At 41.6% G+C, this 16,004-nt stretch overlaps 1 long non-coding RNA gene across 2 annotated transcripts in view; it reads left to right on the top strand.

Moving 5' to 3' along the window:
• LOC115601217 overlaps positions 1 to 16,004 on the top strand; it is a 46,156-nt gene that overhangs the window by 1,704 nt on the left and 28,448 nt on the right. For both annotated transcript variants that reach the window (XR_003989265.1, XR_003989264.1), the window contains exons 2-3: positions 7,793 to 7,931; positions 9,889 to 10,441. This is a non-coding gene — a long non-coding RNA (uncharacterized LOC115601217). The remainder of the gene's footprint in view (positions 1 to 7,792; positions 7,932 to 9,888; positions 10,442 to 16,004) is intronic.

The following is a 16,004-nucleotide window of genomic DNA, read 5'->3' as shown; positions in this document are numbered from 1 at the left end:
AGAGAGCTTTCTGGCTGGATTCAGAGGATTAGCTCCTGGGCAGGTGTAAATCAACATTGTCCCACAGAAGCTGGCTTCCATCAGACAAAGGTTTAGCTCAAGGTGTTTAATCTTGATGAATTTGTGTGCTGGAAAATATGAAATTATGCTCTCCCCTGCATATACAGATCGTGGTGGGTGCTGAACATATTGGAAGAAGATAATTTTCAGATCTCTTTATTTCTTTTCTCAGCACTGCTCCTCAGACATTAAACCTTTCTCATGATGGGTGACTGATACATTGGGGCTACTCAATCCACTGGCTATACCAACAATTAATAATAAGATATACCAACAACAAATAATAAGTTAACTTAAAAGGAGATTAATTCCTTTTTGCTGTAGCTGCCATAAGCGCTATGAGTGCCCAACAGCCTTTAGCTGGAAAGGCTTTCAGCATACAGTGTAACATCACCATTACTATGACCAAGTTGGTTAAAGCTCTCATAAATATCCCACCCAAATCTTCCAGTGACCGTTTGGTGCTGAAATAAACTGCCAACATTGCTCGAAAAGGATGGTATGTATATATATGTCCAGATATATGTATTTTCAGAAGTACTTTGGAGAAGCTTGTGATGGGAATGGATCCTTTGCAGGGATGCCACGGTGCAGTCGCAACCACCATGGGACACCCCAGACTCCATCTCCATTTACTGCCAAGGACTGTGCTGGAGTAGCTGGTGATAAGATCACAGTATGCAATAAACCTCTCAAGTCCTTTCGAAGGGATAAAAAATGGGAAATGAAGTGTTTTAAGTGCAGCCAGATTGCTGTCCTCAGCTGAGGAGAAAAAAGAAAAAGCAATGAAACTGGTATTTGGAGAAATGGTCTCTGAACTGTGTAAAATTGCGTTTGGCATTGAGAAATTAAGTTACGTGGGGACTAATAAATGTAGCTTTTTGCAACTGGTGGTGCTGCAGCCTTGAACTGGCATCCCTGGGGCTGTGGATACAGAAGGGCAAAGATGTGTCAGAAGTGAAATGGAGAAACCAAGATAAGAGTTATGCAGAATGACAAAGATTTCCCGTGTTCCTTTCTGTGATTCCTCACTCCAAGCAGACAAAGTTCAGGAAGGCTGCTAGACAATTGATGGATTTTCCCCTGTGCACACAAAAAGAGTGTTGTTAGAGCAGAGAGAAAGAGCAGTGTGTCTTACACCAAAGGTGTCAGTGGTATTTTTTTGCAAAATCACAAAAGGAAAATAATAACAGAATTAATAATAAGGCCCTACTAGGGCTTGTGTCTCTTCTAAGTGGAAGCTCCTTCAGAAATCATCCTTTATCGTCCTTCAGAGCAAAGAAGAGTCTCAAGGTTTCATTCTTTTCTGGAAAAACCAGTGCTTTCCATTGCTCTCTGACCCTGATGAGCATCTAGTCCCTCTTCCCTGCACACATGTTTCAGCGGCAAAATGCTCTTATAAGTTTGACTACTATCTGGTAGAAAATATCTGTGGTCTTTAAAAATCTTAAAATAGCAGTAAATCCAATGTAAGGAGAGGGAAGAAGATCTTGTTGAAAATGGCATTTCCTCGTTGTTTCTTGGTTTTCCAAGAGATGGATGCTCAAGTCCTCCAAGATCACAGTTACAGAAGTCCTTGGGATGTGACCATGATGTAGTTAGTGTGACTGTGTTGGCTTTGAACTGGTCACTAGTTTTGAACTGGTCACTAGCTCCAAAACAGGTACCTTATATCGCAGAGGAGTTTTAAAGCCTGCCCTGAGCTTCCTATTGCCATAGCTAAATACAGGTGATCTCCAAGTGTAAAACACTAGTGGAAAACGCTGACAGTAGAATAGCTCTTCCCTGCAGTGTGGATATGCACTGCAGATAATGCTCCCTGCAGCCATCAGCTGAGGTTTTCCTGTTGCCACTGTTGTTCAAGTATTGTACTTGTTATTTGGAAGAAGACGTTTTCATCAGCTGGCTGCTCATGAGGTCCATGGTGGTCATAATCAGATGCAATGGCTGCGTCTGAGGATAACATTTCTTGGGAATAGGAATGATTTGCATCTGTAGGTGGGTTTTATTAAAATCCAGACACTGAGTTTAAATGGAAAAGCATGTCTGTGGGAATAGACATATTGTTGAGGCTTTCTGTTAGTGTTTGTGTTTTTCCCTCAAATGTGTATATAATTCTGAATTCAAAGATTTTTTTAATAGAAAAGACAACTTGATTATTGACTAAAGCTGATGCTGTAAAATGTTCCACCTTTTAGTAGAAAGAGGTTCACTGTTTGTGCAATTCTAAATTCTTCCTTTTAAAATAAAATTTACAGCCTCCTGAAATGGTTTGCACAGACCTCCCAGGCTTTGATTTCTCACAGAGTTTTTGAAATGCATATCAACCCCTTGACTGGTAACAGACTGAAAAAATTACACTCAATGGTAGGTGCTAACGCCTTTGACATTGCCTGCCAGTTGTCTTCATGCTTGTGAGAAATTTATGTACCAAATGCCTGGCATTTTACTGCCAAACTGTATTCTTTCCAGTCCTCTTAGTGATTAACCTCCATGCCATGAATCTACTAGTCCATTTTTCATAGCAATTCTTCAAGTCAGATTTATTTCAAAGACGAAAACAAGGCATGGGCTACAAATTGCTCAAATTGTGGTGAGGTTTCAGGAGAAGGTTAATGCCTCCTGCATTTGCTGTGCACTGATTGCACAACAGAAGAAAAGCTGGTGGAGATAGCTGGGGTGCACTGTAACTTCAGGCAATGTGCTGAAAAGCAGCCTCCACATCTGCTAAGACATGGATTTGGGAGGACATCTAACAATAACAGCTTGGTAAAACCTCCAGCTCTCAGTCTTTGTCTTGGGAAGATGGTGGTGTTGGGTTTCCCAGGGTTAAATATCAGCACTCCCAGTGCAAAACCATAATGGAGATGAGAAAATTCTGTGGAGTAAACTCAGCTGTTGTGGCACTTGATCCATCTCCCAGGTGGAACTCACAGTCAGCACACCTGGAGCCTCACTTCTTCTGGCTTGATCTCATGAAATCAGTTTCTTCTTTCCACAAATCCTACCCCCTCTGCCTCTGTTTTGGGCTTTACAGCATGATAATACATTATCTTACTGTTTAAAACCAAAACAGACCAAGAAGAGGCTCAAGTCCCTGTGCCAACGCACAATGGTTTAAATGTGTCTCTGCCTGGTGGGAAGTGATGTGTTCCCTTTGGGGCATGTGACTTCACAGGGAGAGTTGTTCATGCAGGTGACTCACCTTCAACATAGCCAAGTCACTTCACCTGAAGAAGTCAGAGCTTGATGAAATTTTGCATTAGATCCTGATTCCAGAGGAGCTGAAAAAGCTGCTTTTTAGTACATGAAAACCAGCACTGAGGTTTCTGTCATCTCATGCGTCAGAATCGCAGAGTGCATCACGAGGCACTAATATCTCTGCAGGAAACACTGATCTCTGCTGGGCAGATTGGATCTGGGCTTTATTTTCCAGGCAGTTGTGGAAGAGGTAGGTTCTATTCATCATGGCAGTGAATACGGCAATTTTCTTATGAGGTTCTGACACATTAAGCATTTCTGGTGATGCTGGGGAGACTATGAGAGGATTTAAACACCTAAACAGTTATGCTTAATCTGCAGCCAACACATTGATCCATCAATACCGATGCTCCAAGCAAAAGTCTTGAGTGAAAACTACATGACAAGTAGTAAAATGACGCATGGAGAAGGAGGAGTAACATCTCCACACCTTCTGTACTTATCAGAAGGGATTTGTTGGACATATGTCCCATAAAGCAGCATCTGCAGCCCACATTTATGGCTTTGGCGTGTTTGCGGACATGCTCTCCAGGAGCCTGCCTGGCTTCGGGTAGCTGTGTGCAGCATACACAAACTAGCTGCAGGGCTGGAAAATAAATACCGCACCATGGAGCATTTGTCACTTTCCACAAGTGTTTCACCAACTGCCTTACTCCTCGGTGGCACCTTGTTTTGACTGTTAGCTTAAAGAAACCTGACGCCTCAAAGGGCATGTTCGGCTCTCCAGGGGTACACTGGTTCTCTTTCCCCTTCTTCTTTCCTGTATAGGGACTTTTCTAGTTGCCCCAGGGTTTGGTTATTTCAGTGTCTACTGTTCATGTACCATAGGTAACCCAAACAATCTTTTTGTAGACCATTTTCAGAAATTTAGACTAATTTTAAGGTAAAAAAAAATAATAAAAAATTAAAACAAGTATTTAATAGCTCTTGCTTTTAAGTTCATCAGAAGTGAGGAAAGGCAAGATCGGTGGAAAGCTATTCTCCTCTTGATCCAGGGAACTTTGAAAAGTTTTGCTAAAACAGCAGAGTCCTTAAACAATGTTTTCAGCTACACTCCATCAAATAGTGTGGCTAAACAGGGAAACAGCCAGACCCCTGAACTACTTTTGTGGCTCCTCATCACTCACTTCTGTGCAGGACTCCCTCATAACAATGATCCCAAATAGAAAGGCAGGAGGCATACTTAATAAGTGAGCAACGTTTCCTGCCAGACCTCAGCTAATCTCAAAGAAACTGTAAATGATCCTACATCCAGGCAGAGCCACGGGTTACGCTGAAGTCATTTTGTTTTCACTAATACCTTAGCTGGGTGCAAACGCTGAGGAGGTCCTTTGGCTTAAACCTCTGTGGAGGATGCAATACAGATGAAACCTCCCCATGGGTTGAAAGAGACCCTGTGAACCAAAAGCAATGGGGTTTAAGTTAAAAAATGAAAACTATTCTTGGACTCATTTATCTCCCCCTGCAGTGAAAGAGTTGCTGGGATCTGGTTACTTTGAAGTCTGAATTAAGAGAGGAGGAGGGAGGTTGATATCTGGGGAAAGACATTGATCCAAAGAGTAATCTCTCCTGGGTTAAGAACAAAAGAGCAATGGGTGAGGTGGTAAGATGCAGCTCTTTCTGGACACAGGATCCTCAGGGTGGTCACACAGATATGAGATATCTCCAGACCTCCCATCTTACTGTGAAGGAAGCTAGTTTAGAAAAGCACAACATCCCAGTGTCCACCTTCCGCCTCCTCTGCCAACTTTGCACCAAACTACCTATGAGCCTTCCTGGATGAAGAAGATGTCATATTTTACCAAACTCCTCAGCCTTTAGCTGAGTTTACAATCCTCATCTTGAGGTTGGGAGATACCAGGTCCTTTTTGGGCACATGGGAGCTGGAGGGTGAACACAGCCATGTTGATAGCAGACTCGGCTGTGTGTTTCGGGTCCAGTTTTTGGCCGAGGGTGGGAGACTGCATCTGTCTGTTTAATACAAGATAATCAGCTCTTGTGGGATGCAGACTAGCAGGCCTGAGCTGAGAGCAGCAGTCGGCACCACTGTGGCATATTTCCTCTTGCAGATTAAAAGCCCTTTCTATAACCTCAGCAACACCCGCTGCCAAAAGCATTGTTTTAGAGAGTGCTGTAGATGCTGCCCATTAAAGAGCAATCAGTCTGTGTTGGATGCATAGCCTGCTCTCTCTCCCAGATGGCTAGTTATTAAGATATTTATGGTTAATATGAATTTCCCCTGCCATAAATCACCGGCCTTTATACCTGCAGGGAAGTCATGGCAATCAGTGACCCGGCTCAGTCGGCTCAGGCAATGAGCGCTGTCTTGTAAAGTAAAGATTGTAACAACTTATCATCATCGTAAAAACAACAGGAGAGGGGAAAAATCCCAGTGCTGGTATCTGATAACGTGCTGTAATCAAGCAGTTGCATATCCTCTTTGAGGAGGCTGGTAAATGGAAAGTTACACAGATTCATTTGTCACTTGGGGACTTCTGGACAAGGAGCCAAAGCCTGTTGCAATTAGATGGGTGGGAGGATGGAGGAGCAATAATGTGATGCCAGCAGGCATGGGGTGCACCTCACCCAGCACAGGGAGATGCAGGAAACATCAAGTTTTAAATAATTCTGCTGAGGACTGGGACACCAGCCTCCAGGACATGCTACCATAGGTGCTGCAGACTGAAGTTATTCCTAAATCAAGGTTGTCTTGACATGTGTACACATTTTTTATACAGTTTATATGCTCAGAAAACCTGGCCTATATGTATGTCTCAAAGCAAACCCTCTTCAGCAGTATTAGGTATGCCCATGGCACATTGTTTTGCTCTGTTTTTGGCATTTGGGTGTAGGATGTCTATAAGCAATGTGAAATTATGAGGAGCATTTCTACCTTTGGGGCTGATCTCATTTGTACCCTGTGATTTTGGTGTTATCAGAAGCTAATGTTCATATCAATACTAACCAGTTCTGATCACAGATCTCCAAAACACAGAAATCACACTCCTTTCCCCCTGTCCCCCTTTTTTTACGCTATCTGGTAAATGGTAGCTCAGTGAAGTACCTTTAGAGAAAGTGCCTTAGCTGACAACGGGTGGCAGGAGATGACACATCCTCCCTGCAGGTGTGCAGCTCCCAAGTAGGCTTTTTTCCCCCATATATAAGACACTGGTGGCCCTGCTCACGTTACTGCTGCAAGCTGCATTGCTTTGTCTCTGGTCCTTCCTTTCAGGTGCTTCCTCTTGTCTTAAATAACATGACAAGGGATTTCATGTGCAAATCCCTTTAAACCATGACAGCCTCATACAACAACATGCTTTTTGAGCACTGCTGAGGACAGCTAACCATCCTTGCATTCCTCATTACACCTTCCTGCATTTTCCAGAGGAAAATCCAGACCTGCACAATTGCTTTGCCTTTTCATTAGGGGCTCTGGATTGGCACCAGTAGGTTTAATCCCTTGCAACAGTCCTGCTAGCCCTAGTATATTTTCTTCCAGTATCAGTTTACAACTGCTTTAGTAACATCTGAGGAACATGCCCTGGTTACACACTTAGTACAGTGATGGGATAGAAAAGTTGTCCTTCAAGGTCTTGTTATGAGTTGTTAAAGTGCAGTGTCAGTAGATGGCACTATTTTATACTTTATGAAGACACGGTGCAGGTAGGGACAGAGCAGTAAAGCTCAGGAGATGTTGTAAAGACAGATTTCCTCTTTCTCACTTGGTGCAAAAATGTGCCACCGAGATCAGTGCAGAAGAGGTGAGGAGTTTGATCTGCTTTCTCCTTGCAAACCTTTTGCAAAGGTTAACTTAAGGATGATCCCTGTGATTTATGGTTCTTGGGATGATAAGCACCCATTACCATGTGAAGGCAGAGATGTGTTCATGTGCTTATTAAAGATCTCTAGCTAATCCTGCTTGGGAAATATTCAAATCACTGCAAATGACTGCGGATAGTCTTATTTGCTCCTAGAAACTTGCTACAAGTGGGCTAAAAGGGGTGGCATTTTTATTCCTCCAAGGCCCATAGTTGCTTACGTAGTGATTGAGAATAGACTTCTTTTTTTCAGTTCAGCAGGATTTAAAGGTCTCTGTAATATAAAATGGCTCTGGGTGTTTTACATCTTGGCATAAATTGATTAATACCGTGTTGTACTGCATAAATGATTGATACTGTATTGTAACCTCACTTGGGCAAACTACAGGAAGGAGGGAAGGTGCAAACTGGGGCAAAATGTGACTTTTTTTGGTATCATAGAATCATAGATTCACAGAATAGTTAGCACCCATTATAAAGCAGAGGTAATAACAGTCTGTGCACCCAGCCTAATTCTTTTACCCTCTGCCATAGTGCCAGGACAACCCCGTCTTGGACAGGACAGTGCCAGGACAGTCACCACGTGACTCCGTTTAGAGGCTGGGATGCGGGAGCAGAGTTTGACCACTATCCATCTGTCTGTCTGTCCACAGGAGCTGCTGTCACTGCGGTGGAGCTGGACGCAGACAAGCGATGCCGCGGGTGTGCAGCCGAAGCCACCCGAGGGACAGACTCTGCTGTTTGTTGCCATTTCTTCCGAGTTGGCTGGGTTTTATTTTGGAGGCTTTAAAGGTCAGAGAGTTCAAAGTTCAAAAATGCTCGTCAGGGTTAACATATATTGTGCCTTTAAGTAGAAAAAGAGAAAAGGAATCTGTCCTTCACTGCTAAATCCCTTTCATTAGGAATTCCTGTCATCCTCTGACAGTGACCCTTTTATTCCCTTTTGTAATTGTTTTTTTTTTTAATTTTTATTTTTATTTTTCCTTTCCCCAGAACCTCCCTTGTTTTGATTCTTGCCATTTATTACTTTCCTTTTTACTTGGCATCTCAGAGAACTGCCACCATTCCACTAGTGTGCTACTCTGCATCTTTGTACATATATTGTCTCTTTTTCTGTACTAAAAACAAACAAAAGACATGCCTGTAGAGCACTAAAACCTTCTGGTGTGTGCTAATACTGGTCAGCAAAAAGACTAAACCATGCCCATTTACACCCAAGTCATTTCCCCCCTCTCTGCCCTCTCGCCCGCTCCCTTTCCATTGCTGATGCAATGGTAGATTTGTAAAAAATCCTGACTACTATACTGTTTTTATCTTAAGGAACATCTAAATCACTTAGAAGTCTGTTGGCTGAACTCAATAAATAAATAGCAGAAAGCTCACTAGTAGCAGTGAGTTATGGCTTTTCTGTCACTGCTACGCGGGGTTGTATACAGCAGCTGCACTAACAGCAACCCCTCTATTAGCATATGTTTCTTTTAATCCAGTTCAGAAGAATTAAAGCAGTGTTCCCTGCATTGAGAAGCGTGGCATTTTATAAACTACCCAGATTAAGATCTGCCCAGGCGGCAGTTTGCTGCCAGTGAATAGTCATAAGGGTTTGTCAGCGGTCCCCTCTTGCTGCATGCAGAGATGCTCAGATCTAATCACATATGCAGCTCCATTTGGTTTTGATGGAGAATATCATCTGTATTGGGAAAATCTCCAGTGAGTTGGCAGAGCCCAAAGTGAACCAGAAAGTAGGCAGTGTCCTCCTCTGCCATGGAATTAAGCCCAGCTTCATAAGAAAAGGAAAGTAGAGTCATGCCTGATATTCTGAATTTCTTTCCACTTCTCTGTATGTGTGTGTGTTCAGCCAGTCAGTACAGATGTCTTCAAGTCTGTAGCATAAAGGCGTCTTATGCCTTTATAAATATATATTTATTTCCACTGTGACTGTACACACAATTAAATTATATGAAAATAGGTAGGATCTGTATCCTAGCACATCCACTAAATGTATTAACTATATTATGTCTTTACAAGTCATTCTGTACATGTCAATATATGAAAGACATCTAGTGTAATGTACATTTGTATTATACATTGTGTCAAAAGTACACGACATCTGTGATTTAAGGAAGCAAATAACTTATTATTCACTTGTCTTCTCTATACTTGTTAAAAAAACCCTAGGTTTTAGTTATCTACATTTTTAATATGTTTTCTGTGCCACTGAACAATAATGGCTTGGTTTGTTTAAATATTCTGGTAGGTTTTAACGCAAAAATCATACTAGGATAAAAAAAATTATCTTTTTTTTTTTTTTAATCCAAGATAGTATCATATCTTGGTCTTGTTCTCAACTTTTGACAAAGCTTACAGTTTTAGGTTCATTTACAGGGTGGTTTTATTACAACCTCATAAAAGATTTTACAATATTTCATTATCTTTTCAACCAAAAGCACTGAGAGAAAATGCTTTAAATAAAAATGCCCATAATTTTCTGGTTCCCTTGTCACTGTCTGAAAACCTTATCAGAGTTCCTCATTACTTTAATGGTATAGGATTAAGGGTAATGAAGAAACATTTAGGGTTCTGCAAATCACTTTGATTTCATTGTGTAATTTAACAGCACTCTTCTTTGATTTACTACTCTGTTGTTTGAAATAGCCTATGGTATTTATCAGTCTTGGAGGAAATTCTGTTTCCTTGAACAGTTAACTACTCAACTAAAGTTGTGTAACTCTTTTATTCCTTTTATTTTCAGCGCTTTTTCGGAGGAGGAATAATGGGCGCTCCACTGGATCCTACCTTGATGTTTAGTGGAGTAGAGATGAGTAATTTTGTTGCAAGATCTCTTGCAAACACTTTGATTGTTTGGATGCTTTTTTCCTTTTTGAGGGTTGATGTAAAGGTCACTGACCATTATTAAATTGGGTTTGCTTCTATATTTTTTGGTAATTTTAATTTGCTCATTTTGATTCTCATTTTTCGTTTGGTTTTCAGTTCAGATCTGTTTTCCTCTCTGCCCGCAAAGATTTCTCAGTTTCCTTGCTGAGGAGGGTTTCTCAAGTTAAAAGAAATGTTTTGAAATAAAACACTCACATAACATTAACATAATAACATTTCTGACTATTACAATACACATAAAATAAAAAATCCCCCAAAGAACTCCAAAATCACCCATGTACAAAAGCTTTTTAAAATGTTGTTTCATGGCAATTAATTCTGATCTTTCAGCTTTTCCTATTCATTACCTATTGAAGAAGTCTTTCTCCATTGAATTTACCAACTTCTGCAGGAAGGTGCTCTGCCTCGAGGTGAGTGTTGTGGTATAAAACCAAAATGAGGTGGCTTCTTGGCTTATATTTGTGCCAGCTCAACCCCTGGCACATGGTTTCAGAGCTGTGCCTGGTCCTGCACTCTCTACAAAGCAATTTCTTCCACTTGGGATTCAAACTCCTCTGTGGTCTGAGCTGATGCTGCTGCATGACCTGGGTATTAGGAATGCTGAAGCCACCCTGAGTTCATGAGTAGTTCAGTGCGTGCGGCAGCATGCAGGGCTTTAGACAAATTGCTGGCATTGTGTCTAAAATGTTTCAGAGTTCTCCAGTACAGTAAACTCCTTTAAGCAATTTAATAATTGAGGATTAAAATAATTTATCTGTGGTTTTGCTTTTACTAGAATGAGATGAATGTGTAACTGGACCAGTTCTTTAATTCCCTTTGATGAATTTTTCCCAAGGTATTCACTAACCAGGTAAATTTCACTGTCGGTTTGGAAAGCCTTTATGTTAGCACAGACTCACTTGAGCTTCAGCTCTTCAGGAATTGGCCATGACATAACTGTGGTTACAGAAAATGAATGCTATGGGATATTCCCCACCCTTAAAGGGTCAATCAATACAACATCTCTGGAGCTGAAGATAACCAAGTGGAGTAGGTGGGGAAAGAGTACCAAGAGATTCAGGCATGCCTCTGGAGCCTGGAAAGTGGTGAATATTGTTAATAAGACAGGTGTGTCCTAACAGGCACAAGAAATCTTTTATGGAGAAGACGGTGCTGGACGTGACCCTTCCCGGTCCATTTTCTTAAGGCATGAGCTCACATTGTAATTCCTCCACTTCTAGTTTATGCGGGGAAGGCATCCATCATGTAGTTGTGCTTTTGGACCTGTAAACTACTGGATAGATCTACACTGTGAAACAGCTCGAAATGCCAGTGTGATTAAAACGCAACTGGTCATACCGCTTTGATAGTCCGCCACCTGGCAAAGATACTGTAGGAAATAGCCATCCAAAGTTCTTGAAGTGTATAAACAATGTGAGAGCTTAGAACCTATACCAACCCTAGCTTTGTAAGACTTGGAAAAATTTAATCCCATGTCTGTTGTTTAGAAGTCTCTGCACTGAATTCACTGAGCTCAGATTAGTGTCTGTTAGTTTCTAGCTAAGTGCTTTACAAATTTTCAATGCTTTCTTTTTAATATCCCTTGTCTTGTAAGCAGAAAAGTAGCATAGGAACCTTAATATATCATGTGCTATATTATACCAGCAGTATAATCCTATATTGCTGTTAGGAGATAGTGATATACTTAAGAACTGAAGGAATCAGAAAAAAATTCTGCAGTGTAATCAGCGCTACCAAAACCCCTCTCCCAACATTTTGCAGGGAGAGGGGCAGGACAAGAGAGGGATTTCAAGCTAATTCTTTCCATCTGGGCTTCATTTACGGATTATGTGGGAAAAGGCGAGATTAATACTTTGGAGGAATGAGCACGCATTAGTTCGCCATCTGCGGATGTAAACAGGAAGCCCAACACGTTGTGCCTTAATGTGTGCATATTGGTTTAGTGAGGAAAGATGAGTTGACGCCATGGGTCTTATGCTGAAAATATTTTAGTAAATTCTAATAAGATATTATAAACAAATGTCAGTCCAAAGCTTTTTCAAAAAGGGGAAAAGAACATTGACGTTGGATGCAAGAGCAGCTGATAGGAGGGAAAAAATCCTTTGAATGAATTTGGCAAGAAAATCTCACTTGTTTGAGCTTATTTTTCTTGAAGTTTGATATTTTTGTTTTAAATTTTCTTTGAATTGAGCATGCAAATGAACCCCTCTGATCAACTTCTGAGCATCTGCTGCTGCTCTTTTAAGAATTTGGCCTCAAGGACTGACAACGCTTTTAAAACATATGTTTAAGAATAATCCTTTTGTACTGTGATGACTGAGGGAGGGAGGGATGATTTTCTTCCCCGGCCTTTTCTTTTAGTTTCTCATATGTTCATTAAGACTGGCCCAGACCACCTATGTGGTGTGCAACCCAGAGGTCTCCCTGCTTTGCTCCCGGGTGATGGGATCCCATCTCTTTCCATGGTTTCCCGTGGGTTGGCAATGTTTCATTTCCCTTAGGCTAAAAAAATCTTCACCATGCTGTGTTTGCTCCCAGATTATCCAAAGGATAATGATGATTTTTGCCTGCCCAGGCAGCAGCTATCACACTGGGGTTCATAAATACTTCCAGGGAGAAATATTCAGGTCTTTGCACACAACTGATTCTTTCAAGCCGCGTGTTTATTTGCTGTCCCTGATTTGAGACAGTGATCGGGACTGCGGACAATAAATGTCAAGCGCTGACATTCATAGTTTTATACAAAATTCATTTGAGAAATTAGGGCAGGTTGCTTTTACGGTGGCTACAGAAATTGCACTGTCCCTCCTCATTTTAACCTGTCTATGCAGCTCTCGGGATCCGCTCCAGATGTGGGTGTTTCCATCCAGCAAGCTTTGCAGGGTAGGATGCCCACTGCACTTGAATGGGGTGTCCTTCTGTCATCCCACATTGTTCCTTGCCCAGGAATCTGCTGCAGAGATGTGTTTGGCGGTCGTACAGGATGAATTTCATTTTTAAAGAATGTATGAGGCTCCCCAAGACTCATAGAATCCCACAAACCTAGAAGACAACTCATTTAAATCTCAGAACAGTCTCCTTTCCTGTCCATATCCCATAATTATCCTCTATATTAATACTTTTTCAAGTACATATGTGTACGTGTGTGTATGTACTCATCTACCATTAATTGTGAGGTTTAATACGTTTCCATTCCTGTTTAATGACTTTTTACAGGCAATGTAATCACCAGTTCTTGTTATTGCTATTATAATGATTCAAACATGCATACAAAAAAAGCATACTCCAGCTAAAAAATGGCTGCTGTAAAATTCTATATATATTTTCTCTGCATAGCTTTAAATTAATCCATTTTTATTAGGGTGCTTGGCAAAACAATTAATCGGAAACTGAGTCCAAACAGATTAGAAATTATTGCAGCTCTATAATTCTGAAGAGTGACTTGATGGATTTAAAACTTTTCTTGCAATTTATTAAAAAAAAAAAAAAAAAGGGGGAAACAAATTATCCTGGCTTAAAAGCTGGAAAACCATTCTCCCTTCTTGTGTTCTGCAATTTGAACCAGCTGAGACGATAAACTCCAACTTTGAGTCTTTCAGCGAGGAAGACTGATGAACTCGGACCAGTGTTTGGAAACTCAGCTCTCAGCAGCTATGGGGATTCCCGATTTCCCTGCAGATGCTCCTCAGAGTCACAGAGCAGCTCCTTCTGGACCTGCGTTGGAGAAGACAGGGAACAGAGGTGGATACTCTGTTGGCAGCACCTCAATCCAGGAGGAGATTCATTGATTTCAGTTTTTGAAGGCGGTCGTTAATCAGATATGCAGCAGCAGGGTATCAGAGTTTAGCAATAAGCACTCTAAGGCTCAAGGGTGCTGAACTATTACTTCCTCATCTCTTTAAATATGACACTATTTTGTGCCCCTTTATTTCCTATTGAGTTCTTTGTGCAGAAACAGGAATCCAGTCAAAGCAAGGAGTCTTTATATCTGTAATGCCCTGTAAGATCCAATGCCTGTCTGCACTTCTTCTTGACGAAAGCTAATCCTGGTGGCAAGCCGGTGGGTGCTAAGGGCTCCTGGCACTGCCTATGGTCACAATGTTTCAACCTCTGGAGAGCCACAAAACCTTTTCTATACATTGTGGGCAGTCCTTTACCCAATAAACAGTCACTAAGCCTTTTCTTGCCCAGAGGCAACTGCCTGTCCCTTGTCCGTAGCAGCGTGCCATTCCAATAATGCCACATGCTGCAGTTGCTTTCCCTCACATAAATGAGCAAATCAACTCACTCAGCCCTCACTGGGGACTTGGTCTCCATAAAGGAGCACAAGGTCATTTGTAATAACTAGCAGGAGCTGACCCACATGCAGTATGCGAAATCCCAGTACAAATGCACATCTGGCCATCTTGGGTTTTAAATGATGTATGCTGTCTATTATCCTGACCAGTGTGGACAAGACAAATAGCACCACACACCAATGTGTCTCTGTCAGAGGACGGAAGCAGCAACGAAGGCTGCAAATGCCTTCTCAGAAGTCACTGTTGACCTTACTACTCACACAGACGTTTCTGATTCAAGAGGCGACTCCCCCTGTGCTCCTATACATTCCCAATTCCTGTATTTGCTTAGTTATTTTTCTTTATCTCCCTGCTTTTCTTCTGTTAACTTCTTCCACCAGCAATGGCCATCACTCACTGGGTCACCCCAAGTCATCCTGAATCGGAGCATTGGCAGCACTTCACTTTTTAGTCAGCCAACTCATGGGATCCTGGCAACCTTTTTCTCTCTATAAGGATGGGGTCCAAGCTGCTCTTTGATGTTGTCAAACCATGACTTCCACTGGTCTCCCCGCTGATTCCTTTGCTCTTTCTCCCTGGGAGTAGAAAGCCACAGGGAAGCATTTAGTGTTGTATCAGGCACCACGCCAATATGGTTTCAGTCTTTGTTACTGTGTGGAGCAGACAGCCTGTCCGGTCCTGAATCTATACGATGGATGCTTTCATCTTTTAAGAATGCTGTGCATTTCAAGTCTTTCAGGTTGTTCCACCTATAGAGCCCATCCAGACAACCTCTGTAACAGTCACCCTTCCTGAAATCTGAAGCAATAACAAAAATCTAAGTCAAACACAGAGATCAAAGTTTGCCCATAATTTATGTTTTATGGATTCAGAACATAGAGGATAAGGTGAAATCTGCATTTCTGATGGGATATTGATTTATTTCTACTCCATTTGCCTCCTAATGCTTGAAATATGTGGACAAAAAGGAGCCATTCACCATATCTGAGGCAACGCGGGTGAAATTCTGGCCACCGCTGAAGTCAATGGCAAACCTCCATTGACTACAGTGGGGCCAGCATTTCACCCCGTGATTTCTCATCTTGCTTTATTTTATTGACCTTTCTCTTGAATACTAGCGAAATGCAAATATTTTTTCCAGCACAAGTCTTTGTACTCTATGAACTCTGCTGGATCCAAAGTACTTCATATGTATATAAGAAAAACAGTTAAAAGTGAAAGAGAGAGCAGTTAGCTGTGCAAATAATGATCTCCACAATCTACGAAAAATGGCCATGTTCAGAAGAAGATGGTGGTTTTAATGGTCAGAATAAATAAAACAGGCTTAAGGCTAACTTTTGTACCACAAAGAGCATTTTTAAGCCTGCATGGTACAGACCACATATCTCGGGAATGCAGATGGCCTCCGAGGCCACCTCAGCATGGCTCCATGGTGGCCATGAAGTCACAGACACTTTAATATCATTTTAACAACACGCTGATGTACAAAGCCTAAAGAATCCAACAGTTCTGATGTGAGAGGATGGGGGATGCTCCCATTCTTTAAGCATTATTCTGGCTAACTGTTCACAGTGGGAAAAATGGATGTTTCTGTGTGGGTTCAGTCTCAACAAGGAATGAATAAAAATAGCTGATTTCAGAGACAGAGAATTGCCCTCCTTGCTTTCTCCCAAAG

The sequence above is a fragment of the Strigops habroptila genome, chromosome Z (assembly GCF_004027225.2).
Source record: "Strigops habroptila isolate Jane chromosome Z, bStrHab1.2.pri, whole genome shotgun sequence".
In the NCBI taxonomy this organism is placed as follows: Eukaryota; Metazoa; Chordata; class Aves; order Psittaciformes; family Psittacidae; genus Strigops; species Strigops habroptila.
This window is presented reverse-complemented; position numbering and strand designations above follow the sequence as displayed.